This window comes from Seriola aureovittata, chromosome 16 (assembly GCF_021018895.1).
Source record: "Seriola aureovittata isolate HTS-2021-v1 ecotype China chromosome 16, ASM2101889v1, whole genome shotgun sequence".
NCBI lineage: Eukaryota > Metazoa > Chordata > Actinopteri > Carangiformes > Carangidae > Seriola > Seriola aureovittata.
Genome location: NC_079379.1, coordinates 24235288 through 24257389, shown reverse-complemented (window position 1 = coordinate 24257389; position 22102 = coordinate 24235288). Strand labels below are relative to the sequence as shown.

Genomic DNA, 22102 nt, shown 5'->3' with positions numbered 1-22102 from the left:
CCTTGACCTTTGACCTTTAGCCACCAAAGTCTAAACAGTTCATCATTGAGTCCGAGTTAATGTTTACGCCAAATCTGAAGAAGTTCCTGAGATATCATGTCCATGAGAACTGGACGGATGGATAACCTGAAAAACAATATGGCGGCTCTGACTGTCGATAAAAAGAGCTGAAGCCTCTTCATGTCGGACGTCAGCGGTAAATGGAGCTGTGTGGCGGCCGCCCTCAGCTTCCTGTGTGTCAGCGCCTCACATGTGCACGTGTCGACAGATGCCAAATGCTTCAGCTGTGACCATCAGCAGTCTGAAAAACCTGACGCCTAAACGACGAGTCTTTTCTTTCCTCCCGGGGTTGAATGCGACCGTCACCGCTGCTTTCCTGGAATATAATCTCAAGTGGCGTTCCTCTTCTTAGCGTGCGGGGCGGCGTGCTCGCTGCGAGGGAGGGGAGAGAGACAGACAAGTAACTCGGCTGTTGAAATGTATGTCAAGGGTTTTTCTTTTCCCACCTTTAAGTAGATCAGTGACACCCCCCCCCCCCCCCCCACACTTTCCCATGTGTCTTTATATTTTACAGTTTTCCACTGTTTTATTTTAAGTTTAATTTCCATAAGAACAAACAGAATATTTGTGGTTTTAAGAGAATAAAAACCACCTCAGTGTAGTTTTACATCCTCTGTCTGGAGCTCTGGTTACAACAGGTTCATCAGTCGATTCTGATTAAAAATGCTTCAACGGTGACACCTGCAGGGCAGGTGAGAGGGGGAGGGGCAGTGAAACACAGGAGTACTATGTTAGAAAGTAGCACATTCTCGTGGACACGATATCTCAGTAACGTCTTCAAATTTGGCACAAACATTCACTAGGACTCAAGGATGAACTGATTAGATTTTGGTGGCTAAAGGTCAAAGGTCAAGGTCATGGTGACCTCAGAAAACATGCAAATGGTGAATATTTTATATGACTCTGCATAAACAGGGATGTAACCTGAGACTAGTCTGAGTAGCGGAGGCGGACAAGGGGGATTAGAGACGTGAAAAATACAAAAAAGAAAAACCACAGAATGTAAATAAAGATGCACGTAGCCTCCGTGACGTCACCCACAGGTTTCTGAAGAGTGGTTTTGAAACTCAGAGTGAGCCGCTCCACAGTCGCCATCTTGGCTATGTCTGACTCCGCCCCTAACTCCTGGCTAATCCAGAAATGGTCAAAGAGGAAGGGCGTGTGTGGAGCAGAGACTTCAGTGACTGCTGGTCTGTGGAAAGCAAACGCTTATCCACCTGTCACTCAAAGAGGCCACGCCCTCAATCCTCCATAACTTTAATCCTTAATAAAATGTAAACAGGTGAGTTATATAAACAGGTGTCATGAAGGAGGAAATTAGCCCTAGAGGCTTTGTACCAGGCTGTAAACATGTTTATTTCTGCTGTAAAGTTGGACATTTTAACATGGGAGTCTATGGGGACTGACTCACTGTTGGAGCCAGACTCTAGTGTTCGTTAGAGGAACTGCAGCTTCATGTTTCAGCCTCTGAGGTTGACGCTTGCAAAAAAACACAGACCGTAGAAAAGCAATGCCAGTCTGAAGGTATCTGGGTTACGTAAACTAACTCACTGACCCTACCAGATGATGGATATTTGTATAACTAACTCCAATCTGCCTGTGATTCATAATCTGCAGGTGCCCTCAAGCTGCACTGCTCTGAGTTTCTCCACGAGCACTAATGATTTGGTTTAAACATACTTGAAGGGTCAGTTTTAACCACGCTCCAAGGACTCTCGAGTGCAAGTAAATTGCTGTGAGCAGGAGCTGTATACAAATACTGGCCTGGATGTAAACACGAGAGTCCTTCAGTGTTGGTTCCAAGCTCTGCAGAACCGGCTCTCAAAGAGCTTCCTATCAGACAGTGAAACTGTTTTAGACCAGGACCAACTGGTGATATGTCATATATGTGGAAATCACGAATATTCTAATATATACAGCATAGTTTTGATTCAACTTACAGCCTGGTTATTCAAGCCTCTAAACTTCCTGCTTTACAAAAACACATGTATTAATACTAATTATACATCCTTCTATTTTTTGTGAGGTCACTGTAACCTTGACCTTTGACCTTTAACCACCAAAGTCAAATCAGTTTGTCCTTGAGTTCAGGTGATTGTTTTTACAAAGTTTGAAGAAATTCCCTCAAGGCGTTACGGAGACATTGCGTTCACAAGGCCAATACAACCTTTTGTGAGGTCACCGTGACCTTTGACCTTTGATTTGACCGTTTTAATATAAAAACATGTTTTAATGCAGCTGATAGAAGTTGGAAAGTTGCCAACAATCAGTTCATCCTCGAGTCCCAGTGGATGTTTGTGCCACATGTGGAGGGATTCCCTTGAAGACATACGGGCGTTTACAAGGCCAAAAACCAAACCATTTTGTGAGGTCACCATGACCATGACCTTTGACCTTTAGCCACCAAAGTCTAATCAGTTCATCCTTGAGTCCAAGTGAACGTTTCTGCCAAATTTGAAGTTTCTTCAGGGCGTTACTGAGATATCGTGTCCCATGAGAATGGAGCAGAGAGACGGACGGACAGCCTGAAAACAATATGGCTGCTCTGACTGTCGCCGGCACAAAGGCATGAAAAAAAATGTTTGATGTTCTTCATCAGCTACTTGCTAAGCTCCTCGCTCCGGCTACAGCTTGCTGTGTTTTGACAGTAAATGTGCTGTACGATGAAAAACAAGCTAAAAGAGGCTGAAAACCTCCTGAGAGTCGCAGAGAGTCTAACACCTTCCAAAATAACTCGCTCACTCGATCCAATCTTCTTATAAAAACTTGTTTTAATCCAGTTTACAGACTTTGGAAAGTTGCCAACGGGGAAAGATGTGACCGATAACAAACTGTGTTGTAGAAAAAAACTGAGCAGCATGTAAATCATTTAATATGAACTTATTCACCCTGTAACATTCATGTGACCTGTGAAGCGCTATGATCACTAGATCAGTAACACAATGTTCTTCTCAGAGGCAAGCACACTTTATGCAAACAGGTTCTGCATTTGTCCCGCATACAACAACAGGTCACGTGGTTTTACATATGCAGCTGTGGTTTGGCATGCCACAGCCATATCCTCCTGCTGTGCTCTCCCTCATGCTCCACACACTGTCGAATGTAGACTGTGTGTGGGCGTGTGTGGTTTACCTTGAATTTTCAAGTTGCTTAAAAGGCCCTTAAAAGAAAAGATCCACCTTAATGTGCACAGTATTTACATGGAATTTAGTGAAAGCAGCAGTCGATGCCATGTTATTGTTCTTATTCCATCAGTCTGTTGTTGAGCTGTTTTCCTGTTTAGCTGTGATGCAGAAAAATGTGTCAGCTACTAAAAAAACATCAACAGAAAGCTCAGGCTTTGGTGTCAGTCCCTGAGAATCAAAGAGTCTGAGACTCTCTGTCGCACTGACGGGGAGGAAGGCATGGCGAAGCAGAGAGAGAACTTACCCCCCGCTGACACTAACCTCAGTAGCTCACATGTAATTTAAACATGAAGACATGGCACTCTGCACTTACTTTTTCCCTTACATGACCCACACACTTTTACTTGAATACAAAATGTTCTTGCACATTCTTTACAAGCTGTTAAGAAACTAGAATTAGCACCTTGTGGTTGTCGGCCTCCGCCGCTCAGACAGGTGTCAAATTACATCCCTGTTTATCCAGAGGCATATACAATATTAACTGTCTGTGTGAGATGTTGTCGTGGTTGCAGTGCGCTGTCTTGAGTAAAGGCTTAAAAAATGTTTTGTGAGGTCACACTGACGAGAACGGACGAACAATCCTGAAAAAGCGTTAAAGTATCTGTCTCTTTAGCTGCTAAATGTTTGACGTTCTTCATCAGCTAGTTGCTAACTATGCTAACTTTAAAAAAGAAAAACAACAACAACAAAAAACACCTCCTTGCTGCTGAAAATGTGTTGTACGACCAAAACAAGCTAAAAGAGGCTAAAAAAAAAAAGTTCATGGCCCATTCCAAATAACTAACTAACTCTTGATCCAATCTTAATATAAAAACATGTTTTAATGCAGCTTAAAGAACTTGGAAAGTTGCCAACAATCAGTTGAGTCCTAGTGAACATTTGTGCCAAAGTTGAGGAAGTTCTGTCACGGCGTTACGGAGACATCCACCCGAAAACACTACACCTCTGGCGCCGGCGAGGAGGCGTAAAAAGTCAGTGGAGTAGAAATATCAACAGACTCGGTAGATTTCATCACAAAAATCACACCTGGAAAGCTCTGGATTTAAGAAAAACATAGATAATGTGAGAATATTGTGCCACTGCAGCCTCCTCCCTTAACGCATTTAACCAGACGGCAGTTCTCCTTACGTGTCGAGCAACATTTCTTAGAGAGTTATACATAATGTACAGTAGGTGTGTTCAGACATCCAGTCCTGCAGTGGAAAAAAGCAGCCAATCTACAGCCCTTTTACACACTTGGAAAACGTCCAAGTTAATACAGGGAGGCAAAGGTGATGTAAGGTAAGTGAACAGGCCCACACCGAGCGATCGCAGTGCAGGGACGTTTACAGATCAGGGAAGACTTTGAAACCTTCCCGCTAATAATTTACCTGCAAGATGTGATTCTGCAGACGTGTGGGACATGACAGACACTTTTAGGATCATCATTTATCAAGATGCAAAGCTCATAAAATTATATGTTGCAGTACTATAACAAAAAACAAACAAAAAACAAAAAAAACATATTACATAGTAGTAGCTTATCATTGCAGAACAAAGGTGGGGATTTGGAGAATACTCCCACACACACACCTGCATAAAAAAAATATTGCATAATTATTATTATTATTATTTAATGCAATTAAATGCTATGCAATAATGTTATAATAATAATAATAATAATACAGCAAGATGGATAATGATACTAATAAATAATAATGATTTCCTTCTGATTTCCTTGAACACACACACACACACACACACACACACACACAGTAAGTTGAAGCAATATGTTTCCTGTCTTCCTGTACCAGGCCGACTGTAAAAACAGCCAACCGCCATCGAAAAGAAAAAAAAAAGAAAAACTTGGGAGTTAGTAATTAGGGCGAGGCTTATTCTGCTCGGTTCCTGCCCGTGATTCTGCTCTCTGATTCCCCGTAGCGATCAGTGGGAGCGCTGCAAGTTACTGTGCCCCGTTTTCAAGGTTTGTTTTTCGGCTCCATGTTGAAGTTTTTTTTTTTTGTTTTTTCTCTCTCTCTCTCTCTCTCTCTCGGCGTCCAGAGCACCAAGACTCTCGTAGCCGCATACAGTGTTAGCGGATACACACAGATACAGTAACACACACACTTACACACACACACACACACACACACACGCGCGCATAGCCCTCGCCTGATTTGCACTAGCGCGGGTCATTTCAGGTTAAACCCTGGCGCTGTGTCCCGTCCAGTTTAGCCGACGGAGATCAACACTGGTGGTTCCAGCTGAGGAGGAATGCACAGACACCGGGACTCCAAATAATTTTCTTTTTTCCGGACACGAGCTTCTTCTTGCATATGCGGTACGTTTCATTTTGTGGTTGTTTGTTTCTTTTCTTTTCTTTTCTGTTCTTTTTTTTTTTTTTAAATGTCAACAGTCTGCACTAATAATAATAATAATAATAATAATAATAATAATAGTAATAATAATAATAATAATGGTTAATGACAGCCGCTCCAACAAACTGGGTGTTTGACAGTGGAGCTGAGCGGTGGGCGGACATTGCGCTTCCGAAAGCAAATGTTCATGTGAATGTTCACGCTTTTTAACACGGAGCACTAATGTGTTTTCTGATGTGAAGAGTGTGCGCCGAACTGCGTTCAAAATATCCGCAATTTAAGCTGCTTCGCTTTAACGGGCGAGACGGTTCACACACACACACACGGGGGGGGGGGGGGGGGGACGGACTTAAGACATTTCCAGGATCGATTCGGTGATTTGTTTTGTTTATTTTTAACAATTTGCAGGGTACAGTTTATCCACCGAGCTGCACTTTATTACAGGAATATTTGAACTTCATAAGTGGTTAACTCCGCTGCCTTTACGCCCACGATGGTGTGTGTGTGTGTGTGTGTGTGTGTGTGTGTGTGTGTGTGTGTGTGTGTGTGTGTGTGTGTGTGTTTTCTCTTTTTTTTTTTTTTTTTTTTTCTGGTCGGGAATGAGACGGCGCGAAAAAGAAGGGAGAGTTTATCCGAAAAGTTTAGATGTACTTTAATCTCTGGTGTTTTTTATTCGCGCCGAATTGAAGCCCGGGTTGAAACGAGGCAGGAACTCTGTTGAAAGTCGTTGTTGTTGGTTGTTAAGTTGATCAAAAAAGCCAGAGCAAGTTAAATAGGTGGATATTTCGGGGGAGTTTCTGTCGGTGCCGAAGAGCAACGAACCTTCCCGAGGCTAGCCTCGTTTTTTTTTCCTTCTTCTTCTTCTTCTTCTTCTTTTTCTTCTTCTTCTTCTTCTTTTTTTTTTTTCTCTGAAGACTTGACGGAGTTTTTATGGGCCGAGGGTTTATCGCTTCCGTCGCAGCCTGCGGCCCGAGGGCAGGCGTCCAGCTTCGGGGTGATAACGCTGGTGTGGCACGGTCTGGCTCACTTTTTACTCCCGTGGCCTTTAAGGACATGTCAGTTCCTCTCCGCCGTGATGTAACCGCGCCGCTTTTTTCGCTCCGGCAGCACGAACTTCGCTGAGGCGCCCGATCAACATCTTGCATGTAAAAATAAACAGGCATATCTTTTCCCAGTGCGTTAGTGACCTTATATGTTGGGGCTTTTCTGGACATGACGGTTCAGTGTTTGACATTGCACAAACAAAAGTCTGCACGAGCCTTTATTCCGGGGAGGGGGGGGCAGATTTGTTTGGGAGTGTAAAGTTGGCTTATTGACAAATATTTATGAAGTGTCCCTTTTGCCCTGCCGTAGTTTGCAGTAGCACGGCATGATGACATGTTACCTTCATGAACCGATACCTCCATGAGCATAAAATGATGCCTTCAAAGGCTGTCAGAAAATGCAGTAGTGCTTGTGCAGGAACGATCCGAGCAAAGTGTGTGTGGGATGGGGGATGGATGTGGAGATGTGAGGGGAGGATTGTGCCAAAAAAAAAAAAAAAAAGACAAATGACCAGAATTATGAACATTAAAAAAAAAAAAAAAAAATTATTAGTATTTATAAAACTGAGCAACAGATGAATCTTTTCAGACACTGGTCATCATCAGTCTCTGGTTTAATGGGGAGGGAATGAAAAATACAACCTTTTAATGAAGTATCATATCAATTCAATTAAATTTAAAGTCAAAATATATTTAATAATGTCAGTATGATTTACTTTAATATCATATAAATGAACACAGTTCATTTATTTGACTTTGTGCACACATACCTTAAGAAGTACTTTGGAAACGTCATAGAAAACGGCATTTTTATTCACAAACCAGAGGCAGCAGTAATCATGATAAATCGTATCGACATCATGCAAAATGGGAGTTTCCCAGGGACAACTGAAGGCAGCATTAGTTTTCAGCTGAGGGTATTTAAGGTCATTCCATCTGCCTATTTGCCACTGATTTGTGGGAGCTTGCGTGAACGGTATCAACTGGCAGACAGACCCGGCTGGTGTTTGCAGCCTGTATATCACAGCACGATGCACGCAGCAGGTTTTTAGAATAAAAAAAATAAAAATAAAAAATGACGTCATGGATCTGTGTTCGGTTGAAACAGTTTGTGACACTGGGCTGAAAAGCCGGAGAATCTCTGGTATAAAATGTCTCTCTCTTTGTTGTGTTTGTTGAGACTTGTTAGATTATTTTCAGGTGTAGAAGGACGCTCCGCCCCTCTGATGGCAGTAGTGCATTTAACATAACAAGCCTCGACTGTGCGATCAAGACGTCTTTGATCTGTGGGTATCTTGTGAGTTGAACTTCACAGCCGGGCCTGTACGACACTGTCGCACTATTTCTTGGTAAATTATTACATGTAACTGATTCGGATTAAATTTAGCAAATTAGCAGGTTGATTCAGGAGTAGTTACTTAAACAAAACCCAAGATTAGATTCAGTAACAATTAACTAAAGAAAAACTGTTTTCATTCTCCCACGAGCAGCAGTTTGAATCGACTGGTTTTACCATAAAAGGCAAAAAGAAGAGAGAGCGTCATCACATTTAAAGCATTATTTTTTTCATTTGGCATAATTTATAACTTGTGCACGGATCCAGCAAGTGATACATTACAATCCATTTGTCAGCTCTACAAGTTTTATCATGTGGGCCTGTAGTTTGAGAGCAGTAAATATTAAAGGCCTTACACACTCATGATAAACCCACACAGGTGTTTTCACTTACTTAGCCTGTTAAGACCTTTCTGAGGGGAGTGTGGGTGTGTGGAGACACAGTTTGATTGACATCGCTTTTATTAGTCTGTTTTATCGCACTCATTAAGGCAGAGCAACTTTATTTAATTGTTAATAAGTTAATTAGATAACTTGATTGATTTATCGAGACACTTTATCAAGAGTTTAAAGCGGTTTGATGCTGCCAGTGTTAAACTGCACCTGGGCAGACGTCCAATCAGAGTGAAAACACCTGTGTGGATGTACAGGGCTTTGATGTTCATGTGGTACAGCTCAATTAGCCCATTAAAGGAAGGGCTTAATGAACTCTACATTTTGTTCTTGCTGGAGACTCCACTGTGACACGCCTGTCTCCACTGGCACTATAGGAAACATAGGAAGCCATGACGGCTGGTTGTAAATAACTGCTGCGACAGTGGCGCTGGTATTGCGTCTGTGTCACAGCAAAGTCTGGTTGTGGAGACACCTGCTGAACCACCACTGAGGCGGTGTTGGAGACTCTTGACAGTTGTTTATATGTGCGTGCGTGGACAAAATCTGTCGCCATGATGGTTTAGAACAATGTGAGTGCAGGCCTACCTTCTGTAAAAGAGAGGTGAGTAAAGAAATCGATTAATTAGGTGCAGCAGTTCTTTTTAATCGGCAGCCTGATTGCTGAATCGATATCAACAGCTAGCAGCTAATTGTTAGCAAGCTTTCTAGCCCTGATAGCATCAGTGCGTGAACCAGAGAACTGTTTGTTTGTTCAGTATCTCGCTCACAGTGAAAAGATCTTAATGTTTAACAGCCACTGGTAGTTGTTTAACTTTCTGCTATCTGCTAACTGCTATCTGCTAACAGCTAGCTGTTGTTGCTTGTCTGTGTGTTGACCAGAAGCTTGGTGCTTCAGAATAAAAGCACCAGTGGTTCCGCTTTGATTTATTTCATAATAACAGAACTTTATTTAACTAAGAAGCAGAAAACTAATATATTGGCTTACGGCCAAAATGACACATTTTTTTGCTTTTAGCATTTCTGTCAGCGTCACGGCAGAGCATAATAAAAATAAAACTCTTGACTCACGTGATATTTGGAAACATGACTCATGATATACAGCTCATGTTTTCTAGAGGTCTAGATTCAACCTTTCCCCATGGTCAAGTGTTGAAAAAGTAAAGCTAAAATTGCAATAAATCAAAATATCAAATCGCAATACTTAGAAGTCGCAGTACATATTGAATCAGCAGCCAAGTGAGTCGAGATAAGCACATCGTCCCCGCCCTAATGTCAAGTGTGCAGTGTGCAAATGTAATTAGTCAGTTTATTGAAAAGTATATTGAAAGAAAATTAAATATTAACTATTCTGATAACAGTTATTTGTCAGTTTTAAAGCGAAAATGCCAAAACTCTGATGTTAGTTGTTAAAACTTTCAGTTTTTTTCATCTTACAGTATCGTAAATTGAATCTTTGAAAGTCAGTTTTTCATTATTGTTTGATTTATTTATTTATTTATTTTTTATAGACCAATTGGATAATTGTGGAAAAAAAAAACCCTGCAGATGAATCAATAATGGAAATAATTAGTAAGTTAGTTGGTTGCAGCTCTAGGAAACTGGCAGTTACCCAACATTAAAGGACTCATGTCTTGTGCTGCTTACATTCATTTTCCCACTTAATTTGATTAAAAATGATTGACTGACTGCGATCCTTAACACACCACAGTCAGTATATAATCACACATTATCGGTCGTCGGCCTTTTTCTTGTTTCACGGTAGAAAAATGTCGACAGGTCGCAGAAGGAAGGTGTAAACGAGAAACACAAGGTGCTTCAGCAGGATCATCTCATGAGTTAGCAGGCGCCTGTTGTTGTGGTTTGACAGGTGATCTGCAGATTCTCTCCTTCAGGGCTTAACTGTTTTCACCTTTCAAGTGAAAACAACTTCGCCGTGTCCCAACATTCCTCCGCCCCGAGGCTACGAGTCGCATTCATCTGTGCCGCGTCGATTCTGCAAAAGAAAAGAGCAAATAGCGCCGTCTCTGAAATGTCTCAGTCTGTAATGTGATACCATTATTATTATTATTATTATTATTATTATTATAGCACTGGGAAGACTTTAATAACTTCTGGGGAAATAATTACATTTTCCCCTTGTACTCTGGAACAGATGGAGCCACAAGTGTATTTTTTACACTTAGAGTTTATTTTCTTGTATTAAGTGAGTAACCGCAGTGAGTGTGTTGAGGTTTGAGCTCTTCTTCCATAAAGTCTATAAGATAAATGTGAAGTAAAGGAAGATAAGACTTCTATAAAACGCTCAGGGGGTTGTCTTCTGATTTTCTTTACTGATTGTAGATTTAGGAGTAGTGTATTACCCCCCCCCCCCACCACCCCCCCCACCCCCACCACCCCCCCCACCCCCACCACCACCACCCCACATGGTGCGATGTTATCACACTATCGCTCTGTTGTGATACAAGCACAGCCAAAGCCAGTATTCACAACTGGTGCTGTGGCTCATGAGGCCGTCGGCTGTGTAAGTTGGCAAGAGCGTGATTGTTTGCAAGTACGGGCTCATTCTGAAGGCAGCGATGTCTGCTATGAATTTATCTCTCTCTCTCTCTCTCTCTGGCAGCACCAGAATGGAGCTTTGTCGTAGCGTTACCATGAATCACTTCTAAAGGCCGCGATTTAACTTATAATCCATGTTGCGAAGCGACTGAATAAAAGGTTGAACGCTGCTTTTAGGGTTTAAGGTGGATAAGTATTCGAGCGTGGCTTAATCAATGTATGAGTTATACAATTACGCACGTGACGCGGACTCTCCAAAACTGGCAAAAGGCAGCGAAAGGTTTTCAGACGAGTCACAACCGTAACTAAACATATCAATAAGTAATACAGCTCGGATCAGCTGATTGTCCCTGAAGCGCTGCCTGTTGTGTGTGAGGTGCTGCGCTGTGATGTAAGAGCAGAGGAGATCTTTTGTTCTGATTTACCCACGTGTACTAAATAAGATATAATAAGATTTCCTCTATCAGTCTGCAGAATCTGCAGAATTACAGCAGCGGAGTGACAGAACCAAGAAGGAAAAGCTGTAAAATGATAATATTAAATACTTAAAAAAAGATCAATCATGTAATAACATAATTATTTAAATCCGGTTAAAATCATGTTTTGTTTCCGAGACAAAGACAGATTTTTCTATCCTTCCTAAAAAATGACCCAGTGGAGAGAGAGAGAGAGAAAGAGAGGGAGAGAGGGAGAGAGAGAGAGATATGAAGGTTATAAACAGCTGTTTCTACAGCCGCTGATTTTGACAGAATATTGTGATCGCTCTGGTTGTCAAAAACATATACAGTATAAATAATTCATGCATTATTTGTGATGACAATTCAGTTTTAACAGAGCCATAAAATATATGACAGGATGACAACACGAACAGTAAATAATTAAACTAAGCTAACTTTGTGGGCGTTAGCATGCAGGCTAAAATCCTCAGACCCCTGTTACGAGTTTATACAGTGATGGTAAAGTGCACTTTCTGCTCAAGGAATAAAGTTCTCTTAAATCTTAAAGAGTAAACTCCACCAGTCACTATATTACACCATCGATTGATCCTGGTGCCAGGAGTTCAGTCCCAGCATCCCTGGGGGGTGGGGGGGTGGGGGGGGGGGGGGGTGGGGGGGGTCGTGCATATAGATTCTTGTTCATATTATACAGTTAATGTTCCCGCTGCTCACATCACAGCTATTGCTGCGAGTAAATCTCCCACATATTTCATCAGCTCCCTGTGCCTCGTCACTGAACCGTTACCACTTCCCCGCCACATGTGGAAGTATTTAGTCGTAACTTGAACATGGACTATTACAGTAAAATTGCATAATTGCAATCATGCATAATTCACCTTACAAGTCCCCCCGCCCCCCGCCGCCCCTAAAAGATATTACAGTGCTAACAACAGCAATTAAATTAATTTATCTTGCACTTTACAATATTTAGTAATGGTCACAAGTTAATTTCTAAGCTCCCAGCTGTGGGTCTCACAAGGAGAGAGATGATGCTTCAGGAATCCGGTTGTTCAGATAAAGGTTTTGAATGGCTGCAATCGACTCCTCATGCATTTTGCACGTGTTGACTGTGTTGACTGAGCTATTGTTAGTGAAATCAGTGAGGGCTGCAGGTAAGAGGATCCAAGAGCTCGCATCCGGAGACAGCGAGTTGCGTTTATAGGGAGGATTACAGTTGGCAACCGGTGCACAGAATCGAGCGCACAGGAAGCTAACAGGTAAACAGGAAGGTAAGCTTTGAACATTAAGGAAACTGGAATGGGAACTCTACTGATTTGACACAACAAGATGAGTGAGCTAGTTTTGAGGAGCAGCTACAGTTGAGTAATGTCTTCTGTGACTCTGGAGAAACTCTCAAAACCCTGAGAATCTCAGCTGTGATTTGGAAACTTCACACTTCACAAAGCTCCTTTTAATGAATGTGCTGAAACAGTTTGTTTAAAACGCACAGAAACAAAATGTAAATAGTTTTAGGGGGAGTTACCTCCAGAGCAACGCTAGCGGTTTCCCCCTGCTCTCAGGCTTCATGCTCAGCTCGGCTAATCACCGGCTAGCTTTGTACAGTGCAGAACTGATTATCATGGCTCCTGGAGACTGAAGGGAAAGACCTGCAGGCGCTACTCACGGGCGAAACAATCCTCCACCAACGCTGCCATTTTCTGATTTAAAAAAAACAAAACATATTTAGTTTGTATTTTTAGTTAAAGTTAATATTCTCCTAAAAAACACACCAGAATAAACGTTAGTAAAAACTAAAGCAGTGAAGCACTGGGTCATTTTTCCTAAGGATGGAAATATCTGTCGTTGTCTAGGAAACAAAACATGATTTTAACCAGATTTAAGTAAATATCTAATTGTGCACATTATATTATTATATGATTTATCTTTTTTAAGTATCTGATATTGTCATTTTGCAGTTTTTCTTTCTGCAACTCTGCAGATTTCCTCACCGTGGGACTGATAAAGGAATATCTTATTTAGTACTTTTCTGTTTTTTCCTTTCTTTCTGTTACACTAACATTATTATTGAAAGTGCAGCTGCCAATTCATCATCATTTCTTATTTCTCAGATTGATTTGAACGCAACAGCTCAACTGTAACTATATTTCAGTCGTATATAAGCAGTTACATCATTAACGTAGGCTGTTGCCATTTCCTTGGAGATGCCTTCATGCCTGAGTGTTGCCGAGTAACCGCCGCCGCAGCCGCTGAAGGCGATGAAATAAATCCAAAGGAAGGGCGTCGTGTTACCTCGGCGATATGGAAAACGTTCGTTTCACGGGACAGAGCGACGCGCTGTGTAAAGGTCGTAAAACCTCCCAAACCTGGGCTCTACTCTTCTGCTCAGGTGGATGAAATCACTCCTTATTTCACTCTTTTCTACCTACACACCTGTCTGAGCGGCGTGCTGCAGTAACCGAGCGGCTGCCCGTTCCTCAGTCTGTTATTCACACGTTAACTACAAGAACTAATTATTCACTTACTGTCAGATCTGTGCCAGTCCTTGACACATGCTGGTGTCACAAGATAATCAGTGTTATCTGCTCTGATCCGTGAGTCGTCGTAAAAAAGATTTGGCTCATCAGCGTCGGGTCATTATCTGAACTTCAACTATGAATCATGTGCAACTGCTGAGTAATTCATATTCACGCATAGAAAAACTGAGGAGAACTCAAATTGCAGTTCATCTTACGTTGAAGCTCAATGTGTTTGTGAGTATCAAAGCCGTCCGTCCAGTGTGAGTTGACCTTTCGCCTTCAGTCCGACATCAGAAACCCTCGGCATCTCAGACCTCTGCAGCCTCCCGACAGCTACAGTGCAGAGTGTAATGAGTGCAGCATGGAAAAACATATGCTGTTCTGTGTTGCAGTGATTACGTACTCGTCAGATACGTTGTTTGTACCGTTTTGCGACCTACACGCGCTGAACGTCAACAAGGAAAGTATTTTGTCGGCACATCCTGGTGTTAAAAACCGTGATGGTGACAATGAGACAGAACTCTTGACAAACTGTGGCGGGTGGCGTGATGATTGGCTGGCTGAACACACTGTACTCTGCAGCTGTCAGAAACAACTGCTCACATGGCGTCCAGATAAGAGTTGGGTTATGGGGCCTTTTTTTTTTTTTTTTTTTTTAAGAATGACAGCAAGGGCCTTGTATTTATGCTTTATCAGCAATGAAGGCATCAGATTTACTAATAATTAACTTTGAAAAGTTCAGTTTGTGCTGAAGTGGAGTTCACGCTGTTGAATTCACTGTTGCTTTCTAAGGTCTGTCTTGGAAAGTCTCTGTTGGGTGTTCACTGCCTTTAAGTCTTTTTTGCTGGACCGGCCGCTGACGAGCGCGACATCTGTGAACTGAGTGAGTGAGTGATCAAGATACACCATTGGTCGGCCGGCTGAGTGTTGGACTTCTCCCATTGGCCGTTGGTCTTTCAGAATGATTTGATTCGACCAGTTTCTATTACATCATCAGGGGGGATGGGCACGAGTACTCGTTGTTTAATAGCTCAACTCAGTCGGCGTTACGTGCACTATGGCCGCCGTGACCAGGAAAAGGTCACTCACTCGGTTTCCATCGTTGGCTATTTAATTACATGAATGTGAAAGAATTAGACAGTGATGTTCTCCAACAGCCAAACAGTGGGCTCGGTCAGGGAGGTCCGTGTCCGACTGAATTGATCATAGCGGTGTTTTAGCACAATGCCTCGTTTTGATGATCCGCTCTGTTTAAGTTACTGCGTTATTTTTGTTTCAGGAATTTCTCCCAATGCTGTCGATGGTCAGTCCAACCACAGAACAGTCTACAGTGCAAACAATATCAATCATGCTCCTGTGACCGTGGCCTGTTTATTTTTATCTTGCATTTTGAGATGACTTTCTATTAAATATTTAGTTTGGCACGCCTGGCCGAGTGGCGCTCTCCATGGTACTGAAGAGGAGGGGGGGGGGTTAACCTTTTGTTTTGTCAGGTGTGATCACATCCCCTCAGTGTCAACATGAGAAAAGTACCTGGAAAGAAATTCTACCTGGGATTTACGACTGATATGATTTTTAACAAATCACACCCACACTCGGTTTATACCTCGTCTTATTTAGATGCAATGTGGCGCTAACATCAAAGCACATAGTACATACAGTCACTTGGTCTATTACAACCGTCAATCCTAAAGAGGTTAACTGTAATATTGATGATAAACTGTGTGGCCGCTGACCACATGTCATTTCTACTCCCCAGCCTTTTGATCTGTATCAGTTCTGCCCACATGTGCTCAGGAATAATGGGCGTTTGGCTGAGTTGGCTCGTTAAACAAAAACAAAACGGCATCATAAATACTTTATAATGCTGCAAGTTCTTGTGGGTTTGTGGTAAATGAGGGAAAACAACTCGATGTTACATGGCTTAAGCTGTGAAAAATATAAAATGGTGTTAAAACTGGCAGTGTCTGTAGGATTTTCATACTGTTGCTCTAGAGAAACTTTATTCTTCTGGCTCGTTTCAATCGACAGTCGCTCCAACATAGTCGATCTGTGGTTGTGGTTTTAAATGCTTGCCGTACGGTTTTACCTTTCTAGGATAATGATGCAAACCTTATTAATGAGGCTCTGTTGTCTCTGATCAGTGATCAACTCAACTGGACACTAGGATTTAAAATGCTAAAATGCTTTTGTGATGAAATTAATTTTCCTTTGGAATCGCCGTGAGTTAGCGCCATTGACCAATAGCAAAATGGACCGTTGAGGGGTCGGAGAGCCAGAAAGTTAAAGTCAAAGGTTAGGGTTAGGTTAACCCTAGTTAGCATCTCTTCAGAACGGTTAGTGTAGTTAGTATCTTTTCAGAAGTTAGCATGGTTAGCATCTTTTTCAGAACAATTAGGGTAGTTAACATCTTTTTCAGAAGTTAGCATCTTTTCAGAACAGTTAGCATGGTTAGCATCTTTTCAGAACAATTAGTGTAGTTAACATCTTTTTCAGAACAGTTAGCATAGTTGACATCTTTTATTTGTTTATGTTGTTAGCTTGTAAGTGGCAGTGGCTGACACTGTGTTAATGCTAATGCTAACTCTCGCTCCTGTACTGACTGTAGGTTTCAGGTTTATTTTGGGAGGAACATCTGCTGTCCTTCCTTTAACCAAAAGCTTCCATGCAGCAGTCAGTGTGGATCCTGCTGCTGCTGCTGTGCCGTTGAGTCAGTAGCTGAACCTGTGTCCTATGATAAGGGCCCCAGTTAAATAACAGAAATGACTAAGCTTCCTGTAGCTTTGTACAGCCTGTCATGTTTTTCATTAAATCAAGACTGTGAAGTGAGAGAGCAGGTTCAGAACGTCACACTAAAATACAATACAGTAGGTATTTTTATAAACTCCAAGCTTCCTGGCCTTGTCTTTACTAGAGTTTATTAAATCTGAGCAGATCATCTAAAGTTCTGTCTGAAGAGGATCACTGTGAATCTCAGGTGTCTGCACGGTTTGATTCATTTCATCTCAGTACAGTTTAATTTAGGGCTGAACATATCGCAATGATCGTTTTCACTGTGGAAAAATATAAAAACTCTGCCGATGTGATTTTCGTTGGGTCCTGTTCATGTCTGCAGAATATGATTTTTTTATTCCTGTAGCACCACAATGCTTCATTTATAAAATTCTGTTGTGACACATTTGACCTTTTTTATCAGAAAGATTGCAGCTCCTGTGATCTGGATTCAGCCCTAATTTAACTCAATTAAATTATGTTCATTTTGCTTTACTGGCATGAATGTCAGATGAAAGTTTAATACAATTCAATACAGTGGAAACAGCTTTTAGTGATCAGTGTTACAGTGATCAATAGAGATGCATTGGTTGCAGTTTTCTTGTCCGATTCTGACCTGCCGTTTCTGATTTTGGCCGATTGCGATTTCCGACACGTTTCGACATGTTGTCACTTTTCGCTAATGAACAAATCAGTTTATAATACATCACTGACTAATTAACTAACTTGTCTGATTTAGGTTTGATTGTGGACACGGTGTCAGGTCGTGTCTGTGCCGTCGTGTGCGGGACGTGAAGCATTGTGCAGTGTCAGTTCGACCGGCACAGAGCCGGAGATCTGGCTCCAGCTCAGTGACTTATTTTACCTGCTCTTCCTTATTAAATCAGTAAATAGCAAAGTTTTCTGTTTCATTACTTTATATACAAATGTCAATGAGATGCTGAACTGCACGAGAAGTTAAAAAAATATTTGGTTATGATAATAATCTGCTTATAGTACATCGGTTTGACCTGGACAGACATGAAGAGGTTTCCACTGGGATGAGATGATGGATAAAAGGAATTTATTTATTTAGTCAAATAAAATAAATAAAGATTAAAAAAAAAAAAAAGAAATAGGGGTGAACTTTTTGTCATATGAAGGTGATAATTTGTACATATGCTTCACGTCCCTCTCTGGACTGAATCTGTTGCTTTTCTCTGTCATTTATCTCTGGAGTTTGTTTTTCTGGAGTTCGAGTTCAAACTTTGTTTGGGTCATTTGAGGACACTCAGATTTGGAGGCTGCTCCAGCTTTGCCTTGGCTCGCTGCCTCGGCCGCTCGTGCTCTTCCTCTCTCTGAGGCTGTGTGCACTCTGCAGCGGGGTTTCTTCTTCTTCTCCGGCCTCTCTGTAGCTGGCTGCACGTACGGGCCGCCGAGCGACACTGCCGACACATCGCTCCACGGCAGGAAAGGTGTTATCCAGATGTTGAAGTGCTTCTTGTTGTTTCCCGGGGTTTGGGGGGGGGGGGGGGTGGGGGGGGGGGGGTCGGCGCTGTGGTCACAAGGTTGTGTAAACAGACCTGCTGAGTCATTTAAAGGATACTTATAATAATAAGACTTTCTAACTGTTCGCCATTATCTGTTATTACCCATCATTTTAATTTTAATTTTTAATTATAATGAAGCACAGCCTGTTCAATAGCAGTTAATCTTCAAAAAAGGAAAAACTTGGATTATCACTTTTCATGTTCAGGACTCGCCTGACCCAAACACTTCGGCCGTTGTTGCCTGAACAACTACAATTATGAACAAACCAAAAAACCAAAACCTTCCTCCTTAAACCGAGAGTTCGCTTCAACGTAATCAATCGCATCGAGGTGATAAAAAGCCTGAGATCCGAAGCTGGACCGAGGCTAAAGGGGGGGGACTTCCCTCCTGTCGAAAACATCCACTGCATCACCCAACAGTTGGCCCTTTGAAAGGAGCCAAGCTGCTGACAGTATCCCCCTACATAATAAAAATCAAGATGTTACTTTTGGCATGAATTATTGCTTCAGGCATTCAGCCGTTAGCGCGGCCTGGCTGCAGGACACGGAAAAAAAAAAAAAAAAAGTCCTGGCTGCAGGACAAGAGAGAAGTGAGAGAGAATCCTTCTCCTCTGCAGCAGAAGGTGTCTACAGGTGCCGTGAACCGCTCGCCGCCGGCGCCTCCAGCGACGGCGAGCTGCAGCGAAGGAGGAAACTATTGAGTCGTGTCAGTTTTACAGCGTTCCTGTGAAGTGTTCCTCAACAGCTGGCGGGTATTTTTGACCCTCCGTCTCTGTCGTCCTCCCCGTGTGTGTTGATGTCGAAGAGGCGTTCAGTGTTCAGAGCGTTCGTAGAACATCTCAGTGAAACCACTTCACACCTGTGGGAGGGCTTGTGAGAGAGATTCAGGTGGCGGTATGAAAGTATATTTTTGCGAGCGTAGGAGGAGTATTAAGGCCGTGGGTGAGAAAAGGAAATGAGAGGCGGAAGAGTGAGTCAGAACAGGAAGATTTTAATTTTAATTTTGCCTTTCGAGAATAAAATTGAGAATAAACTCGACATTTCGAGGTTGAAGTCGACCTTTTGAGACGATATCAAACGGCGCGTGTGACCGCCTCTACAAAATGCCTTGTATAGACGAGCGGATGTAGTTGTAGTTGTCGGAATCAGAACTGAGGAGATTGTCCCGAGAACTGCGTCTGTTCAGAAGGAAAAACCACACAAGCTGAAGCCGCACGGCGTCGCTGTCGATGCTTGTAATGACGGTTTTAGTCGCTGTGTGGTGAGGATGGAGGCGAACAGAACAAACCGCCACCCTGAAGTAACAGCAGACGACTTCATCACATCCACTGCACCCGTGGGAGGATCCCCGGAAATACAAAATAAAAACAAAAACTTCCTCTTCTGAGTCAGTTCGACATTTTGACTTTGATGAAAAAAAAATCTTCCTCCTCTCATTTCTTTTTCCTTCCTTCTCCTTCTCCTTCGTTGAATATAGTTTCAAGTAAACGTGGAGATCAAAACACAGTAACATAAAAAAGTCTGTATTTTATTTCTTAGCAACGTAATGATCCATAAGTCATGGATTAAAAAACCCGACGCTGACTCGTCGTCTCCTGTGAGACAGTCCATCCACGCTGCGTCTTCTACCTGTCACCTGACTCACAAGCTTTGCTGCTGTTGTAATTACTATGGCCGCTAACGGTTGCCTAGCAATCAATCGTAATTATGGGTCTTAATAAGCTAATTATTTATAGCGGGACAGTCTCATTATAAGGATAATTAAATGATATTATAAATAAACAACGACGAGGTAGTAACTCTAGTTTTTAATTGTTTTACGTGCGAGTTGAAACGTGTGAAACAGAAATGTAGACGTATGTTTTATTAGCTCCTGTTCCAGTTCTGAACCAGTTCTTGACGCCTAACTTCACTAATGATCCCATTTGATCCCCATAAAAAAAACAATCCTGGCTCTTGGTGTTTGGACTTTAACCCAATCAGTGAATCACACTATTGTTGCGCACGTTGCTAACTTTGCTTTGAAAAGCCAGCGAGCCAAGCTAAACAGATAAGCATGACACCAGGTGGAAAGGTCATGGATGAGGCTGTTTGCTAACTCTGTAAAACAAAGCAGTACGGATGAACAGAGCGGGAATCCTGACATTATGGGGGTTATTGAGTGAAGATTACTGAGGGTTAAAAAGATGAATTTAAACCATTTTAGCGTTGAATGGGTCTGAATACTTTCCGAACGCGCTGTAGCTTTTAATATTTCCACAGAAATCGTTTTCGCCTCCCGTCGTGAGTGAGAAGACGAAGTCGATTAAACGGGTCGTTCTTCTTTGTGAATCCTTTTTTATGTGAAGTCATGTTGTTTTCAGTCGCACTTCTTCTTCACCCTCCCCTCATCTTCTGCCCTCAGCCCGTCACAGACGCTGACACTGAGGCTGAGGAAGTAAAAACGATAGCTAAGCAGAGAGGATCCCGTCAGAGCGGCTGCTCCACACACCGTCTCTCTTACTGTCGTGTTTCTTTCTCGCTACGACAATATACTGACTTTTTGGTTTTTTTTTGCCATGAGGTGCATTTGACTCATCCCTGTCATTCTACTTTCTCTTCCTGTGTCACTTCTTTCTTTTTTTTTTTTTTCTTGTTCCCTATACATCGTGTCAGGCTGTAGAAGGTCGAGCGCTCGTGTTTCCGTGGTTGTTTTGTTCATGTGAAATGTGTTTGAAAGGCAAAGAGAGAGAGAGAAAAAAAAAGAAATGCTGCAGATTCGCTGAATTCTGAGTGAGTGGCTGTTTTTCAGACTTTTGTTTGTGCTTGTCAGATACGTGCTGAGGTGCGAACCCTTTTCCTTTTCCTTATGGTTTAAAGAAAGATGTACGGTGGAGAAAAGCTTAATGGAAAGAAAACGCTGAAACAGACGATAATAGCTGATTCACTTCCAGCGCGGCTGCAGAGGAAGTATGCATTTGAAGTTGTTCTTGCAATTTGTTGAAAACCTTGAGAACTGATTTTAGAAAAACAGCATGTTTATTGTGAGAAGATGAAGCATTTTCAGAGAAAAAAATCCCACTTTTTGAATCTTCACAGTGGGATTTTCAGAGGAGAAATTTGAGGCTAATTACATTTAAGGATATCTAAGTAATTGGGTGATTCAGCTTGGTTTGGAGGAAGTAAACAAAAGGCTTTTATGCTTCTGACACATCCATCAAACTGCTTTAATGTTGGATTGAGACTAAAGTACCTTAACCTTCAATTAGTCTGAAGCACATTGTAGATTTGTGTTTAAAAAGAAAACATTTGGAACAAAGATTTATTGGGTTTTCTGGGAATGTGTGTTTTTGAACCGAGGGTTTGTTTGCATGTGGTGCGATCGGCTCTCCGCTCAGAGGCAAGTGGTTTTTAAAAACAGGCCGCGATGAAGCGCAACACGGCATGTACTGAAGGTATCGGAGCCCGTTAATGCGTCTGTGTTCTGCGGACGCGAGAGTGAATGGATCGGACAGATGTGGTGTCGTGTTGCAGCGTCGATGCAGATAAAAGAACATGAAACAACAGGAATGTGTGCGGCGTTACTCCGTGAGGGGGAAAGATGCAACGCACAGGATGCCTGCAACCACAACATCCATCTGCAATATAAAACCCAAGTTCCTCATTATGAAATAAATAAACTTATTAATAAATGGGCAAAGTTTTATATTTGAACCAATAAATTCTAAAATAATTGTGAACATTTTGGCTATTATAATGAAATATTACAAAATGCTCTTTTCCAAATGTGTTTAGTTTCTTAAAGGCATTTTCCCAGTCACACTTTTATTTCATGTAATACTTTATTTATTTAAGTGTGTGTGTGTGTGTGTGTGTGTTGTGTGTGTGTGTGTGTGTGTGCCAAATAGCAACGTAG

General features: G+C 42.0%; 1 protein-coding gene and 1 long non-coding RNA gene across 8 annotated transcripts in view; one reads left to right on the top strand and one right to left on the bottom strand.

The window, feature by feature from the left end:
- Positions 1-4976: 4976 nt before the first annotated feature.
- thrb (thyroid hormone receptor beta) overlaps positions 4977-22102 on the top strand; it is a 107794-nt gene continuing 90668 nt past the window's right edge. For 2 of the 7 annotated variants that reach the window (XM_056398654.1, XM_056398651.1), the window contains exon 1: positions 18202-20979. The gene's annotated coding sequence lies outside the window, so the exon portion shown is untranslated. Of the gene's footprint in view, positions 5566-18201; positions 20980-22102 lie in introns of those variants that run through there. The other 5 variants (XM_056398656.1, XM_056398655.1, XM_056398653.1 and 2 more) reach the window with 5 other exon arrangements.
- LOC130183346 (uncharacterized) lies at positions 5942-14284 on the bottom strand. Its single transcript, XR_008829818.1, has 3 exons — positions 13913-14284; positions 12913-13087; positions 5942-10369 (listed from the first exon to the last, which is right to left on the bottom strand). It is a non-coding gene; the product is annotated as an uncharacterized LOC130183346 (long non-coding RNA).